Source organism: Mobula hypostoma, chromosome 1 (genome assembly GCF_963921235.1).
Source record: "Mobula hypostoma chromosome 1, sMobHyp1.1, whole genome shotgun sequence".
NCBI classification, from domain to species: domain Eukaryota; kingdom Metazoa; phylum Chordata; class Chondrichthyes; order Myliobatiformes; family Myliobatidae; genus Mobula; species Mobula hypostoma.
Window position 1 is genome coordinate 191,228,118 of NC_086097.1, and position 18,674 is coordinate 191,246,791.

The following is an 18,674-nucleotide window of genomic DNA, read 5'->3' on the forward strand; positions in this document are numbered from 1 at the left end:
CCTATTTACTAATTACTTGTCCTCATTATTTGTCTCTTGCAACACTTCACATACCATCTCCTCCTATCCCTGTCCAAGCTTATCTCTGTAAATGCCACTATCTCAAAAATGCTAATCAATTCATCAGTCACCTGACCAGGTTCATTGCCTAGTACCAGATCCAGTATGGCTTCCTCTCTAGTCAGCCTGTCTACATATTGTGTCAGGAATCCTTCCTGGACACACCTATCAAATACTGTCTCATCTAAACCTTTTGCACTAAGGAGGTGCCAATTAATATTAGGGAAGTTGAAGTTACCTATAATATGGCAACAACCCTGTTATTTTTGCACCTTTCTAAAATGTGCCTCCTAACCTACTCCTCACTGCCTCTGTTGCCACTGGTGTGGGGAGGAAGGGGTTCTATAGAAACTTCCAATGGAGTTCTTCAAATGATAGCACTCTTTCTCATTCTGACATGCACCCATGCTGACTCAGTAAACAATCCCTTTTCAATATACCCCCTTTCTGCAGCTGTAATACTATCCCTAATAAGCAATGTCACTCGCTCATTTTTTTCTTCCTTGCCTGTCTCTTTAGAAACATCTAAACCTCAGAACATCCAGTAGCAGGTCTCAGTAATGGCTACAATGACACATTTCCATGCACAGATCCATGTTTTAAGATCATCCTTGCTCTGGATACTTCTTGCATTAAAATAGACTAATTTCAGCCCATCCAACTGACTGCAGAAATGCCCTCACCACGGCCCTCACAGACTGTCTACAAAATGCATTTACCTTTACACCCCTGCCGACAACTGAGCATGTCTACGTGGAACACTGTCACAGGAAAGCAGCATCCATCATCTGTGGTGGCACTGGTTCGCTGACTGCGAAGTTCCAAATTCATACCAAGACTTTTAGTACTATCAGATATAAATTGGCATAAGTACTCTCACTAAAGAGAGATTATACTGTAACTACCAATCTTCAAAGACTAGTTCTCTTCCTTGTTTATTCCCCATGCTGTAGTTAGCTACCAATACCCACTATTCCAGCAGTGGGTCCCCTCTCACTTCCAAGGAAAAGATACAGTACTTCCAACTAACTGAGTTGTTTAAAACATAGTTCATTTATTTACAGTGATACATGTTTAAATCCACATCATCATCATCATCATCAGGTGCCATGCCCAGTTTGAGCTTTGACTGCCATGGCCCACACGCTCATGTTTCGGGTCAAGTGGATCAATTCATTGGTATTCATTTCCAGTTCTCTGGCCGCTGTCTCCTTCATCATTTGTCTTTGTCTTTCTCTTGCTTTCTTCCCTTCAATCTTTCCCACAATTGCCGTGCATTCTAACTCCTCTTTCCTAATCACATGTCCAATGAAGTTAAATCCACACACTCTTAAAACAAATTTAAAACTCACAGAGGATTTCTATCTTAATTTCCCAATTACAAACCACTTCCAGAGCACAAAGTACAAAGCATTTCTCAAACGGTATGGATAAGTATTTCCAAAAACATGGGTACAATTCCTAGAATCTGAAAAAGACATACCAAAGATGCAGACAAATAAGTTTTCCATCACAGAAACCAAAGCTGGATTCTAGTTCTACTATGTTTCTTAATGTTCCTTACCCCATTCCTAACCTGAACTGTTTTCTACATCTATACACTTATGTGGCCTTTTGAGTGACTTCACAAGCATGTGATATTTCCTCAGATATCCTTTTAACACAAATGGTCTAAAAGTATCTTTGGAGACATAGACCTTAGCTAGCTACTATCAATGCTATAAAGCTAACTTCGGAGTACATAACTATAAACAACTCCTCTAACTATGAACACATCAGTTATTGATAGGCTAAAAGATATTATCCACATAGTTCTGCAAACTATCTTGAACTAAACAGCTTAAGAGTCAGCTCGTCTGTTTGAAACAATTAAAATTAAACAACCCATTGTCTTGTACTCTATTCTTGAGCAATAATAAAGCAGGAGCAGTAACTGGTAGACAGCATTCCACCTGGGCTTTTCTTTATGCTGTGGAATGACTCGGAACATGTGAATCTCATAATATTCAGCTTCAACAATGTACGGTAGTGATGCCAGCCATTGCTCAAATTCCAGGATCTCAAGCTTGAGCTCTTCTAGACGATGTTTTGTAGCTTCCCCTGTGGCACAGTATGCGTACTCAATGGGCCAGAAGAGTCTTGATATGCCTTTGTCTATTAGAAGAACTAAAATACATTTCATTTCAGATTTTCAGCATCTCTGCAATTTTGATTTTCAGCTAAAATCTAACTAGTTTTCCATGTCAACAATAACTACACTCCTGCTGTTTCAATGAATTAATTATTAAGTAATTGTTATTCCAGGCAAAAAGAAATCAAACTGCTAGATGAAATCAGCAATCAGGCAACATCTACAAGGCAAAAGAACTGATAATTATAATACTTAATTAACTTTAATCTATTTTTAAGTACGAATCACCATCACTACCCTTTCCCAATGGACCTGTAGAACTTCACACTTGGTAGAATTTGTACTCTGTGCTACACAATCTTCAATAATGTAGATGAAAATTAATCACCACTTGGACAAGAATTTACCAATAAAGGAAATTGGGCAAGGAATTGTTGAGGACAAATTGTGATTGACAAATTTGATTGAATTTTTTAATGATGTTAATAGGTTAATGCCAAAGTTGGATGAGAGCAGAACAATTAATGCTGCATAAATGATTTTCCAAAAGGCATTTGATAAAATGCCATGTATCATATTTCTTGTCAACATTGGAATTCACAGAATGAAAGGGGCAGTAGCAGGATGAATTGGCTGAGAGACGGGTAACAACTGAACTATGATGAATGTTTGATTTTCTAAATAGATACAGTGACAATCTCCAGGTTTAGCACCATTACTACAATAATTTTCAACACCCATTAGTCACTTAGAATTGCCGGAACATCAAAATAAGTAGATAACACAATATTTAGAAATGTAATATATAGCAGAGAGGAAATTATTAGACTTTGAGGGAATAAAGCTGGGCTGGTGAAACCATCAGATATAAGGCAAGTAAACTTCAGCAAGGAAAAGTTTGAAATAAAATTTTATGATAGAAAGAATGAGGAGAGCTCATACAGCAAAATAAATGATACGGTCTTAAAGGGAGGGGAAGCGTAGTGTTTGTTCACAATCCGTTGCAGCTGGCAGGGTGGCTTAACCAAGCATTTAATATAGCATTTGGAATCCTGGGTTTATATGTGGAAGTACAGAGCACCAAAGTCAGGATATTATGCTGAATTTATATAAAGCATTGTTTCCACCCAGCCTGAGTTAATTTCCAGTTCTGTGAACCACACATTTCCAAGGTCATAAGGTTCTGAAAAAGGCTCAAAAGAATTTTACTGGATTGATTACTGTGAGATTGATAGGCAAAGTTCCTCTCAAACTAGAAGCCCAACAGCAGGTCTGATAGAATTGCTTAAAACAATGAGGGGTTTATTTGAGCAAATACTTTATTTCCACTGGTTGAAGGATCCTTCTTTCAAGGGAAACATGTTTAAGGTGACTGACAAAAGTGCTGGTGATGATATGAGAAACTTTTTTACACAGCAAGTTGTCAGAATTTAATGGGCTCTAAGAAATAGTGCAACTGGAGCTTTTTCAAATATCACCCTCAAAAGAATCACACAAAAAAATACATTATAGGGATGTCGTCCAGCAGCTGGAACTTTGCAACACACACAATATGCTGGAGGATCTCAGCAGGCCGGGCAGCATCTTTGAAAAATAGTACCGTCGACGTTTTGGGCCAAAACCCTTCAGCAGGACAGCAGCTGGAACTAAACTGATTTCTCTTTGAAAGAGTTGGCACAGATTCAATGTGTCCAGTGGCATCCTCTGTGCTGTGCAAATCTATGACAATCTTGTGGTCATCTGTAATAAGTAGAAATAGTCTGCAAAACTTAGCTGTGTGATATTTATTGTTACATTGTAAGCACACATATGCAGTTTGAGTTAAAATGTGCTCCCCAATGATAGTTGAAATCTTGCAGAGAAAACAGATTATTACATTTTTCCATGTTCAGTATTGCTTTGATATGAGCCCAGTTGCTTTTATTAATATCTTAAACCTGGCAATTCATATGGATAGTGTGCTTGCTTTTATCTATTGTAAAAGTTGCAGCTATATAAAGCCTTATTTAAGCCATATTTGATTGTGTTTAGTTCTTGTTGCCACATTACAGAAAAATATGGAAACTTTGGACAGGGTGCAGAAGAGCAGGGGTGTCAGTACATTTGGATATGGCCTGAGTGGGGAGGGAGAGAGGGAGAGAGGGGGAGAGGGGGAGAGAGAGAGGGAGAGAGGGAGAGAGAGAGACTGAGACTGAAGGGGGTGATAGTTAATAGACTTTAATGTGAACAGTATTTTAAGGGAAAAGAAAACAATAAATGCTAGGCCAAACAGGGCATTTAATTAAAACTCAAATGGAAAACTAGATGCCAACACCACAACTGAAAGGAATATCTAAATATAAAATGAATACCACTAGTGTTCAGCATCAGTAGATTTGATAGTTCACTTTCTCAGGCAAGGCCAATTGCTAGCAGGCAGTGTAACAGTGCTGTGCTTTGCTCAAGTCTCTCCAAACACTACAATTAAACGATGGAAGTTCAATAACACCATAATGAAATAATAGTTAGCTGACACGTGCAGATTCACGAGCTGAATCTGCTGCACAGCTGAGTCCGTAGTTGTGACAAGGGGAATATTTAAAGCAGATTTACAAGCCAAGATTTTTTACACAGGGTCCTGAAGGTGGCTGGAAAGTGTTGTCAAGAAAAATGGTAGAAGCAGATAGAATAACAAAGTTTAAACATATCTAGGGAGGCACATGAACAGTTGGGAAAGGAGGGATACAAACATGTGCAACCAAATCGAATTATTTTAAATTGGCATCATGTTTGGCACAGATATAGTGCCTCATTGTTCCTGTGCTGTACTGCTTAACGTCTTAAGTTCTATGAATGCATGTCTACCAGCAGGAGTGATGCACCATGCCGGCAATAAATAAACCTACCACCCCCTGCCTAACTACTGTGCTATCAAACATCCTTTCTATTGATTTAAGTATTACATCAACTAATAAATGAAGCTTCCAGAATTCAACGGAGTTTGTAAACACTATAGGGAGTATTGTGCAAGGCCTGCAGAGTTTATTTTGAGGAAAACTTCTGAAAAAGTAATGGCCTGTAAAAACAACAATTTTGTCATAAGTTTTATCATACAGAAAATACCTCCTCCATTCCAGAGATAATTTTGCACTCCACACAAACTTGAGCAGCTACCTTAAGGTTTGTCATAGATCATCAAAGAGTTGGTTGCCTGAGCCATTCTAGTAGAGTCCTGCTGGCCTTCTGTCCCAAAATTCATTAAGGTCTACTTATGCTGCAGAATCTCATGATCATGTGGTCTCAGTCCTTGAGATCAATTCTAGGCAGCTGCAGAGCAGGAAAAGAAGGATAAGGAGAAGAGGAGAAAAGAGGAAGGGAGAAGAAAATTGAAGGTAAATGAAGGAAAAATGTAAAAAGGCATGAAAGAAAGGATGTAATATTTCTATCCCCCTCCTTTTTCATACGGTTTCTTTCTGGACAACCTGTCCATGGCCAACTAATTATACATTAACGCCAGTGAAGAAGGTCACAAATCTCATCCTCTTAGGTTCTCATAATACATTTACTCTTTTGCTGACCTTTATAGCTTCTTCCTGGCAACAAAATAAAAGCAAAGTAAGTTTATAAAAGAATGTTTGAGCTGGGACATTAACAAAACATGTTTGGGCCACACATGGAATATTGTGTTTAGTTCTGGTTGCATTGCCATCAGAAGGATATGAAAGTACTGGAACAATGCAAAGAAGGTTCACCAGGATGTTGCCTGGACAGCAGGACTTCAGCTGTGGGGAGATATTGAACAGACTGGGTTTATTTTCTTCGGAGCGAAAGAGGCTGATGGATAACCTGACAGAAGTAAACAGAAGAGATTCGGCTGATGCTCTAAATCCAGAAAAACACACACGTTCAGGTGGGTAGGGGAGGGGTGATGAAGTGAAAAGCTGGGAGGTGATAGGTCAAAAAGATAAAGTGCAGAAGCCTGATGTTCTTAGATTTGCTGACCGCAAAGCTCTAAACTCAAATAAGAACCTTAAGCCCTACAAGATATAATTAGCTATGGTATCCTCACCTAAGGGAGTTTGGCCTTTAACTGCCAAATTTTCAAAGACCAGTTCACTATCTTGTACCCACTATTTGAGCAGTGGATTCTCCCCCACACCCTACCACCAAGGAGAAGATACATTCAGCTAACAAAGTAGTTTAAAACAGAGCTCAATCATTTTCAGTAATATGCATTTAAATCCTAACAACATTCTTAAAACACATTTAAAACTCATAGAAGGTTGCCATCTTATAAAAGATTTCCAAATTAGAAACCGTTTCTAAAACACAAAGGATTTCCAAACCACTGGTACAATTCCGAAAAGCAAAAAAGACATACCAACAATACAGATAAACCAGTCATTGACCACTGAAATCAAAAGAATGGATTCTTAGTTCATCCTATGTTTTTTCATGCTTCTTGATATTCTTTACCCCATTCCTAGCAAGCTTGAACTGCTCCCTTCACTTCTACTGTTTCTTTGCCATTTGGGTGACTTCACTCACATGTGATATTTCCTCAACACACATCAAAGTTGCTGGTGAACGCAGCAGGCCAAGCGGCATCTATAGGAAGAGGTGCAGTCGACGTTTCAGGCCAAGACCCTTCGTCAGGACTAACTGAAGGAAGAGTGAGTAAGGGATTTGAAAGCTGGAGGGGGAGGGGGAGATGCAAAATGATAGGAGAAGACAGGAGGGGGAGGGATAGAGCCGAGAGCTGGACAGGTGATAGGCAAAAGGTGATACGAGAGGATCATGGGACAGGAGGTCCGGGAAGAAAGACGGGGGGGGTGGGGAGTGACCCAGAGGATGGGCAAGAGGTATATTCAGAGGGACAGAGGGAGAAAAAGGAGAGTGAGAGAAAGCATGTGTGCATAAAAATGAGTAACAGATGGGGTACGAGGGGGAGGTGGGGCCTTAGCGGAAATATCACAAACAACAGGAATTCTGCAGATGCTGGAAATTCAAGCAACACACATCAAAGTTGCTGGTGAACGCAGCAGGCCAGGCAGCATCTATAGGAAGAGGCGCAGTCGACGTTTCAGGCCGAGACCCTTCGTCAGGACCTGACGAAGGGTCTCGGCCTGAAACGTCGACTGCGCCTCTTCCTATAGATGCTGCCTGGCCTGCTGCGTTCACCAGCAACTTTGATGTGTGTTGCTCGTCTTAAATGCAGAGGCAGTTCTCCCATCTCCACACATAATGCTGGGACTGATGTTGTTCTAAAAGCTCTACAACAGAGTCTAAGCGCTTTGGACTGCACGGTGTCTAGTTTTCCAAGCACTGCCGTAGCAGCGGAACCATAAGCAATGCAACCATAATCTATAACTGATCTAATCATAGCTAGATATATCAAGTACATAGTTTCCTGCCCTGCTCCCCAGTCCCATCCAGCAATACTTCTCATAACATTTAAAACTTTCTCACACTTTCCAATTGTTTTATCTATATGAACCCTGCAAGAAAGTCTTTCATCAAACCAGACACATAAAAACTTGAATACCTTGACTCTTTCTAGTGGAGAATCATACGATTCACAATCAGGAATCTTTCTTCTAAAGCCAAAAATCATGTATTTAGACTTAGAAGCAGAAATCCTGAAACCCCATTTATTAGCCCAGTTTTCAACTGATCTTAAAGACTTCTGTACCTGCCTTAATATATACTTGATGTTTCTTCCTCTTTTCCAATTGCACCATCGTCTGCAAACAATGATTTGCCAAATCCTGTCCCTACCTGACCAAAGGTATCATTTATCATGACATTAAAAAGAACTGGACTAATGACACTTCCTTGAGAGGTATCATTACCTATTTTAACTGACTTGGAGCTTTTTCCGCCTATTCTTACTTGAATTGTTCTTTCCTTAAGAAAACCTTTGATCCAATTAAACATTCTACCTCTAATTCCAACATCATAGAGTTTAATTAATAAACCATCCTTCCATAACGAGTCATATGCTCTTTCAATATCTAGAAATACACTTACCATTACTTCTTTATTTTGAAATGCTTTTTTAATATCATGAACTAAAATGGCAACAGATTCCGTTGTTGATCTTCCAGTTCTAAAACCATTTTGATACGCAGCAAAATGTCTCTTATTTTCCAAAAAATAAACAAGTCTGTTGGTGACCATTCGTTCCATAGTTTTACAAAGCACTGACGTTAAAGCTATAGGCCGATACAAGCTAGGAATAGACGCATCCTTACCTGGCTTTAAAACTGGAACTACCACCGCATGCTTCCATTCTACTAGTAATTTTCCTTCTTTCCACACTGAATTAAACAATGCTAGAATTTCTATTAATACAGAGTCATCTAAATGCTTAAGCAATTCATAACACAGTCCATCCCTACCAGGAGAAGTGTTTGAACCTGATTGGACAGCTTCCTGCAATTCCTGAAGGGAGAAAAACAAATTTATGGAGCTATTATCATCCAAACTCCTGTCCAATTTCCAACTTTCCTTTAACATTATTTCCTTTCTCAAATCACCAAACTCTCCAGAATTGTGTAACGCTTGGAACACCTCTACAAACATATCAGCCTTTTCCTTATTGGTTACAGCTTCAATATCTCCTTCCAACAAAGCTCGGATAGATGGTTTCCTATATATCCCTGACATTCTGTGAATAATCGTCTATAGCTGCTTTATAGCTGTCTCAGGGCCCAGGGTTCCACAAAATCTTCTTCAACTATCCCTCTTTGCATTTTTAATTACTCTGCTTGCTACTGCTCTTTCCCTTTTATACTCCATAACATTACCTAACACTGGGTACTTTCTTAATTTCCTGTAAGGCGGGAGGAGAAGATGGCGGCCCGCTGCGTGTGTGCAGCCCTCCGGTGAAAAATGATATTGTATCTGTTAAATAGGGACTGTAGACAATTCTGATTTGATGGAGAATGGACGTGAAAGCACAGAGGAACATCTGGAGAAATTTCTGAAACGCCCATTCGCTGCTGTCGTTAATGTGTGGTCAGGAATCTTTTGAAGGGTTGGCCTCAAAATCCCTGGTCCTGCCTGCTTTTGGCGACCGAGAAGGAGGTGGAATCGTTCGGACAGAGATGGCACTCAGTATTCGATGTCGGAGAGCTGATCAGAGCTCGAAGTTTTCGGATGACTCAGAGTCGGATTGTGGTCAGCATGGCAGGGAGAGTTTTTCTTCCTTCTCCCGTCTGTGTGAGATGTGGGACATTTGAAAAACTTTGAACTTTACTGTGCTCATGGACTTCTTCATCAAGTTATGGTATTGTTACACTGTTTGTAACTATATGTTATAATTATGTGGTTTTGTCAGTTTTTTCAGTCTTGGTCTGTCCTGTGTTCTGTGATATCACACCAGAGGAAATAATGTGTCATTTCTTAATGCATGCATTACTAAATGACAACAAAAGAGAACTACGTGTCTTCATAATCTAAAAAAAAGCTCTATTTCTGTTTCTTACTGCTATATCACAATTTTTATTCCACCACGGAACTAATACTCGAGCCTTAAGTACATTCCATAGCAGAATAGTCAACTGAGCAACTTTATGAATTATAGGACAGAGGGATTCATTCCAATCGTCTATGGAGCCCTCACTATTAATCTCTTCTATTATAGCCACAGCTTTCTCCTGGTACTCATCCCAATGGGCCAAAGAAAAATTATACCTAGCAGACCTCTCCTCAACTTCTACTATCAAATTTCTACCAAATCTACATAGTTCCTAGTCTGTATCTGTCCATAACATCCCATTCCCCAACCCTAGGTAAGATTGAGGAAGTGATAGATAAGTCTAAGTGACTACACATATTCTTTACAATATTAAATCTTGTAGGCCTTCCGTCATTTAGCAGTACCATGTTGTATTTATCTAGAAACTCCTCTATTACTGCTCCATTACTATCTTTACTTTTACTACCCCATATAGGATTATGGGCATTGAAATCTCCAACCCAGATTATAGGGAATCTTACCTTATTCATAATTTCATCCAAATCTGATAACATCATATTACCTGGATCATAAAAGTTAATCAAAGTTATTTGACCACGAGAGCTCCAAACCTCCACAGCCACAATTTCAAGGTTAGATTTAAAATCAAGTCTTCTAAACTGGAGTCCTGTTTTTACGAAAGTTGCACACCCTCCACCAGATTTACCTGTTTCATTAGCTCTCAAGCTATCATATCCAGGGATCACAAAATCCAGATGAGGCTTTAACCATGTCTCCTGTATACAGATCAAATTGGGCTTGTCTTTAAAAGTTCCAACAAATCTTTTTAATTCTTAACCATTTGCAGGTAATCTTCTTGTAATATTGTAATATTAAAAACATTCAAATATTAATTATTGGCCTCTTCATCCACATAAAGCTCCTCTGTACTCTCTGATCCAGATAACTGGGAAGTATTCAGTGATTGTTTGTCTGTCATATACTCATGTAATTTTTCCGACAAAATCTGTTTTATATCAAGGAATCTCTCTGCAGCTCCAACAACTACTTTTATCATATCTGACCTCTTGGCTGTAGTTTTAGCCCCAACCAGTACATCAACTACAAACGCCAAAACAGACTCTTTAGTCGTCAACAACATGCCTGAAGAAACCATAGTTAGAGAACTCAGAATGAACTGACTCCCCATCATTCCAATCTTTTCTTTACTTATCCCTTGCTCTCCATCAACTTTCTTTACTGCTTCAGTACTTCAGTGTTTGTTGAATACTAACATCCTGAATCTACTTTGCCTTACTAAACTACTTACATCCTCTGAACGCCACTATGTGGTCCCCTCCACAGTTACTGTGTTTAGGCACCGCTGCCTTACATGCTTTAATATCATGATCGTCTCCATATTTCATACATCTTCTTTTACCTCGACATGAACCAGCAACATGTCCTAATCTCTGGCAATTATAACAGCGTAAGGGAGGCCTAATGTATTCTCTAACTTGATAAGACATGCACCCAAGATAGACTCTAGTTGGAAGAACATCACCTGCAAAAACCAGAAGGACAGGAGAATACCAATTACCACCTTCTCTCGATTTTAATCGTTTGGCTTCAATCACTCGACCATCTTTAATATTGTGCAAAATTTCCTTTTCAGTCATGCCAGACCAAATACCATACACTACCCCCTTAACTCCCTTCCTTTCTTTCGGAGTAATACACTCCACTTTCACAACCAATTTTCCCACCATTTTAGCACTGTTATATTGGTCAATATCTTTGCAACAAATTTTCAGCAATCCATTAGACAAATCTTGGCCTGGAATCCTTTACCTATTTGGTTCTCTAATGCTGCTGCCACTTTCAAAGGATTAAGGGCTCTAAATCCTCCTTCTCCTTCCTTCTGACCTTTAATTTTATACAGAACTATAAATTCCTCCAATTCACTCATTTTCGTCAATTTGTTGTCCCCCGTTACTTCAGGTCATTCACTTGATGTACCCCTTTTTTGGCTACCCTTACTTCTGGAGTATTCCACAGTCTCCCACCCTCCCCCTTCAATCTCAACACCCCCTCTCCCTTTTGCAGCCATAGGCTACAACTAACCCTTTCCAGACTACTAGGCTCCTCCATGCCAAAGTCCCCACCCACTCAATCAACAGCCCCATCTGCCAGTCTGCTTCCCACCCAGCCAGCAGCCGAGAGTTCAAAACATGATCCAGCTCCTCTGACCACCTCCCTGGCCAGCCAGTCCACGTCCTCTCTGCTCGCTTATCAGATTCCTTATTCTTCTGCTCTTTACCTTTTCCACCTATCACCTCCCAGCTTTTCTCTTCAAACTCCCTCCCCGCCCATTTGACTTCACCAATCACATTCTAGCTTGTACTCCTTACCCTCCACCCTCACCTTCTCATTCTGGCTTCCTCCCTCTTCCTTTCCAGTCCTGATGGAGAGTCTAGGCCAGAAACATCAACAGTTAATTCCTTTTTGTTGATGCTGCCAGACCTGCTGTGTTTCTCCAGCATATTGAAAGCGTTGCATCTGATAGAAGTGTATAGGATTATTAGAGGTACAGACAACGTTTTGGGCCGAGACACTTTGTCAGGACTAACTGAAAGAAGAGATAGTAAGAGATTTGAAAGTGGGAGGGGGAGGGGGGAGATCCAAAATGATAGGAGAAGACAGGAGGGGGAGGGATGGAGCCAAGAGCTGGAAAGTAGATTGGCAAAAGGGATATGAGAGGATCATGGGACAGGAGGCCGAGGGAGAAGGAAAAGGGGGAGGGGGGAAAACCCAGAGGATGGGCAAGGGGTATAGTGAGGGGGACAGAGGGAGAAAAAGGAGAGAGAGAAAAAGAATGTGTGTGTGTATATAAATAAATAACGGATGGGGTACGAGGGGGAGGTGGGGCATGAGCGGAAGTTTAAGAAGGTCAATGTTCATGCCATCAGGTTGGAGGCTACCCAGACGGAATATAAGGTGCCTTCTATATATTGGCGACCTCCCGATTTGTCCTCCTATATATTGGCGAGACCCGACGCAGACTAGGAGGTCGTTTCGCTGAACACCTACGCTCTGTCCGCCAGAGAAAGCAGGATCTCCCAGTGGCCACACATTTTAATTCCACATCCCATTCCCATTCTGATATGTCTATCCACGGCCTCCTCTACTGTAAAGCTGAAGCCACACTCAGGCTGGAGGAACAACACCTTATATTCCATTTGGGTAGCCTCCAACCTGATGGCATGAACATTGACTTCTCAAACTTCTGCTAATGCCCCACTTCCCCCTCGTACACCATCCGTTATTTATTTATATACACATTCTTTTTCTCTCTCTCCTTTTTCTCCCTCTGTCCCCCTCACTATACCCCTTGCCCATTCTCTGGGTTTTTTCCCCCCTCCCCCTTTTCCTTCTCCCTAGGCCTTCTGTCCCATGATCCTCTCATATCCCCTTTGCCAATCACCTGTCCAGCTCTTGGCTCCATCCTTCCCCCTCCTGTCTTCTCCTATCATTTTGGATCTCCCCCTCTCCCACCCACTTTCAAATCGCTTACTAGCTCTTCCTTCAGTTAGTCCTGACGAAGGGTCTCAGCCCAAAACGTCGACTGTGCCTCTTCCTAGAGATGCTGCCTGGCCTGCTGCGTTCACCAGCAACTTTTATGTGTGTTGCTTGAAATTCCAGCATCTGCAGATTTCCTTGTGTTTAGGATTATTAGAGGCAGTCAAAACCTTCTTCTTGTGGTAAATATATCACATAGATATGATCATTGTATTTAGTTTAACTCTTGCCATTAGTGATTGCCTTTGTCATACATGTTTGAATTTGTGGACAACACCATTTGAAGTATCAAATTCAAGGAAATCTTGTGTGCCAGTGTAGTGATGTCAATGGCAAAAGTGTCAAAGATAGAGAGAGGTGAGCTCATGACTGAGGCACAACATGTTTAGGTAATATCAAGGTGGCTCTGAAATGCAATTGTGGGGTGGGGTTACACATTTGAGTTGCATATGAATTTTAGAGATATGAGCCCTGGGAAAGTTGGGGTAAACTGAGGAAAGTAGGATCCAAGTCATACATTTGTTAGGACATGGTGTATTCCTTCATGTACTGTATGTTAAGTCTTTGAAATTTTTGTAGCCCTGTATTCAGACCTCAATAGGGTGGAAGAGATATTATATTCATGCAACACACACAAAATGCTGAAAGAACTTAGCAGGCCAGGTGGCATCTATAGCAATGAACAAACAGGCAATGCATCAGGCCAAGACCTTTCTTCAGGACTGGAAGGGAAAGGGGGAATTGCCAGAATAAAACGGTGGTGGAAGGCACTTGCACTTTCCACTTGTAAAGTTATTTTCACAGATAGTATGTATCTAGCGTACTTCCAGGTCTACTATTGCAGAATGCATCTCTCTTCCTTCCAACCACCTTGAATCTCACAAGAACAGAATTTTCCCCTTTCAGACATGGGGCAGTTTCAAAAAGTGCAGACTTGATCTCACTATTATTTTTTATTACTGGTATTAGACAGTTCTGAAACGTGTTCTGTCTGCTCAGTTCTAATCAATTCAATAATGCAGCTGGAAATTACAGTCATATTCCAATCCTTCACAGGCTCAAGTGTGTGTGAATTAATCACATATGACAATCTCCACATCCATCTTCCAGCACTATTCAATATATTTTCTGTAACTTTTGGGGCTTATTTTGCACCAGTAATTTTGTTCATTAAACACATTTTTCCTCTTTATTGCTAGTGTGTTTATTTTGGATTGTGTTCAATTATATTGAGAGGAGAAATTTTGTTTTGGCCTGTCAGAAGCATTAATTTTATGATTCTGTGAACTGCCAGTGTTAAAAATATTTGCTGAGGCAAAAACATGGGTCTAAAGCATAACAGGCAAAGTTAAAATTTAAGATTTCAAGTCCTGGCATATGAATTGACATTATTGGAATAATGAAAATGTAACCTTCACATCTTTCCTGTTATTTACTTTGGCATACTATTCTCATGCCATATTTTCTGTCAGTCAACATGTCATCGTGTCAGAAGGCCCCATTTATCTAGAATTAATACAACTGTACTTCTCTGGTTAGACTCATAATGATTGGCAGTTGAGAAGTTCTTGCACAATTTTATGTTAATATTTCAAATTGAACTTTAAAAATGAGCAAAGAAGTGACCTTTACTTATGTCAAAAGAGGCACCAGCAACATAGGAAAGTACAGGCCCAGAAACAATGTTGCAAACTGTTGGTTTATTGCAGAAACTAATTGTATTTCATCACCCAGTCTCCCAAATGTCTATCAGATTTTCTACTGTTTCCGTGCATGTAGTCTCTTTTGCCTCACTGAACAGTCTGTTCACCAACTTATATACACAAGAAATTTGGCAAATCTGTTACCAATCACACTGTGTTCTCTTCTCTTTACAGATCTGGTAAATTCATGAAAGAAAAATTCCTTCCACTGAAAGCATACTAACTTCATTTTAGCATACAATACTTATTTAATTGTTTTATTCCCTCTGGTTCAGGACATTTTACTGAAACTGAAGCCATGGCAGATGTTGATGAACTCTGGAGTGAACCCTGGACATTAAAGGAAATAGAAGCAGTAGTAGGTCATTTGGCCTCAGGCAAGGAAGTTCTTCTGTGGTATACTATCACCATGATCTTGTTCAAAGGCATGATCATATTTGGCATGAGTCAAATGGGCTGCTCCTACTTCTGTTTTATTTTATGCTCTTCTGTTCACTGCTCCATTCATTACTTTTAACACTAGGAATTTATTGTCTGCTTTGCTGCTAACTTGAGCCTTTCCTGTGATCTGTATTTGCTGCTCACAATGTGGTTTCTTCACTTAAGCAACCAGATTCAGAATAAATGTCTAATTTTGTCCAAAAGTCCATCTTTTAAACTTAGCTTCTCTTCCAATTTGCACTTTGACCTAGAATACAATAAACATTCAAAGCAGGTAACCTGTTGATGTAATAATGACTTTAGTAACTTTGCATGATAGTTACTTCTTAAAAACACAAGGATGTGTACTTGTTTACGTGGGAAGCACCAGTCAATATTTGATAATAGGAGTTTCATAATAGAGTTTTCACAGAGAATGATAGTACCCTGGGCAACAAAGAAAACTTGGAGTTCAGGTACAAAGTGCAGTAACAGGCAGACAGGATGGTGAAAAAGGTTTGAGGCATGCTAGCCTTAATTAGTAAGGGCATTGAGTTTCAAAGTTTGGAGATTATTATGCAGTTGTACTAGACTTGGGTGAGGCCACACTTGAGAGTATTGTGCTCAGTTTTGGTTACTCTGCTATACTCTTGCTAAACTAGAAAGAGTGAAAAAAAAGATTTTCAAGAATGTTGTCAGGACTCAAGGGTCTGAGTTATAGTGAGACACTGGGCAGGGTAGTTCTTTCTTCCTTGGACTGTAAAAGACCGAGAGGTGATCTTGCAGAGGTATATAAGATCATGATGGACATACTCTAGATAGAGTGGATATACTCCATTTTTTGCCCAGGGTTGGGGAATCAAGAATTAGAGAGCATAGGTTTAAAATCAGAGGGGAGAGAAGTAAGAGGAATTTGATGTGCTACTTCTATATGCGGAGGATGGTGCATACATGGAATGAGCTGCCCATGGAAGAGGTTGAGACAGGTACAATAACAATGTTCAAAAACCATTTGGAGAGCTACATGGATGGGAAAGATTTAGAAAGTTATGGGCCAAAGTAGGAAATTGAGACTCGCTTGGATGGGTACCTTGGTTGGTACAGAGCAGTTGGGCCTAACAGGCCTGTTTCTGTGCTGTATGACTATATAACTCCATGAGTGATTATTTCAGTCCATGGTCAAAGGCATTTCACAATGGTACAGCTTTAGTTCTTCTTGATAAGGGATTGGCAATATTAAATTATCTTTATGCAACTAGGCGGGAGGAGAGAGAAGCAGCACGCCACGTGTGCGCATCCCTCCGATGAAAAATGATATCGTATCTGTTAAATAGGGGCCATGGACAATTCTGATCTGATGGAGATGGACGTGAAAGCACAGAGGAATATCTGGAAAAATTTCTGAAACGCTCATTCGCTGCTGTCATTACTGCGCGGTTGGGAATCTTTTGGAGGAAAGGCCTCAAAATCCCCGGCTTTGCCTGCTGTTGGCGACCGAGGAGGAGGTCGAATCGTTCAGATTGAGATGGCGCTCAGTACTCGGTGTCGGAGAACTGATCAGAGCTCGAAGTTTTCGGATGACTCAGAGTTGGACCGTGGTCGGGTATGGCAGGGAGAGTTTTTCTTCCTTCTCTCCGTCTACGTGAGATGTGCGACATTTGAGAGACTTTGAACTTTTACTGTGCTCACGGACTTCTTCATCAAGTTATGTTATTGTTGCACTGTTGTAACTATATGTTATAATTATGTAGTTTTGTTAGTTTTTTTCAGTCTTGGTCTGTCCTGTGTTTTGTGATATCACACCGGAGGATATATTGTATCATTTCTTAATGCATGCATTACTAAATGACAATAAAAGAGGACTGTGTGTCTTCATAATCATAATACTTAATTCACTTTCTGCTGCATTGCATTATCTCTTGAACCTTTGTGGATCTTACCTTCCACTCTCCGTTGTTTGTTTAGTCCTTTCTATGCCTCTGAGTAACTTGCTGATGATCTCTTATACAGCCTGCTTTTTGTTTTACTTGATCATTTGTGATCATTCAAGTAAGTATCGGAATTCTTGGAACCTCTAACCAGAGGTTCAGGTTAAAAAATGTAGTAAGCAGATATTATTTTCAGCTGGGAGTTTTCTCCGTTCCAACTCATCGGCAGAATAGATTTAGTTTAATTTGACATCATGTTTTGACATCACGCCAAATCTGGGTGCCAGATGTGGGAGTCTTGGGATTCTTTGAGCCTCCCAGATGGCCACATCTGCGCCAGGTTCACCGAGATGTGGCTCCTGAGAGACTGTGTTAGGGATCTGGAACTGCGGTTTGATGACCTACAGCTTATTAGGGAAAGTGAGCAGGAGATACATAGGAGCTATAGGGAGTTAGTCACCCCGATGCTGCAGGAGTTAGACAAGTGGGTGACTGTCAAGGAAGAGAAGGGAAGAGCTCAGATAGTAGAGAGCACCCCTGTGGCCATCCTCCCCCTCAGTAATCATTATCTCGTTTTGGATGCTGTTGAGGGAGGTGACCTGATAGAGGATGACCACAGTGATCGGGTCTCTGGAACAGAGCCTGGTTCCATTGTGCAGAAGGGAGAGAAGATGATGAGGAATGCAATTGTCATGGGGGATTCCACAGTGAGAGGAACAGACAAAAGATTCTGTCAGCCTGATAGAGATACCCACATGCTGTGTTGCCTCCCAGCTGCCAGGGTACAGGATGTCTCAGATCAGGTGCAGAGTATTCTGAAGGGAGAGGGTGAAGAGCCAGAAGTCTTGGTACACGTTGGTTCCAATGACATAGGTAGAAAAAGGGAGGAAGTCCTAAAGAGAGAATTCAGGGAGTTGGGTAGGAAGCTGAAAAGTTGGACTTCCAGGGTAGCAATCTCTGGATTGCTGCCTGTGCCACATGAAAATGAGCACAAGAATAGCATGATCAGGCATATTAATGTGTGGCTGTGAGACTGGTGTAGGCGACTTGGCAGTGGCTGGATCAGTGGGGCCACTTCTAGCAGAGGTACAAAAAGGACAGGTTACAGGGGTCCAATATCCTAGCAGGCAGGTTTAATAGAGCTGTTAGGGAGGGTTTAAACTAATTTGACAAGGGGATGGGAACCGGAGTGATTGGGCTGAAGAAGGGGAAAACAGAAATAGTGTGTGACAGAGATGACAGGAAGGACAGACAGGAGATGAGGCATAATCACAGCCAGTGGGCTGAGTTACAGGGCAATAGAAGCATGGTGCAGTTAAAACAGAGAGCAACAAATACTGGATTGAAAGTGTTGTATTTGAATGTACGCTGCATAAGAAATAAAATGGACAATCTTGAAATTCAGCTACAGA

General features: G+C 40.7%; 1 long non-coding RNA gene across 3 annotated transcripts in view; it reads right to left on the reverse strand.

The window, feature by feature from the left end:
* Window positions 1-18,674, reverse strand: part of LOC134353680 (uncharacterized) — a 205,912-nt gene that overhangs the window by 138,734 nt on the left and 48,504 nt on the right. For 2 of the 3 annotated variants that reach the window (XR_010019654.1, XR_010019655.1), the window contains exon 3: window positions 5,345-5,497. The exons of the other annotated variant lie outside the window; for it this stretch is intronic. This is a non-coding gene — a long non-coding RNA (uncharacterized LOC134353680). The remainder of the gene's footprint in view (window positions 1-5,344; window positions 5,498-18,674) is intronic. 3 annotated transcript variants of the gene reach the window in all.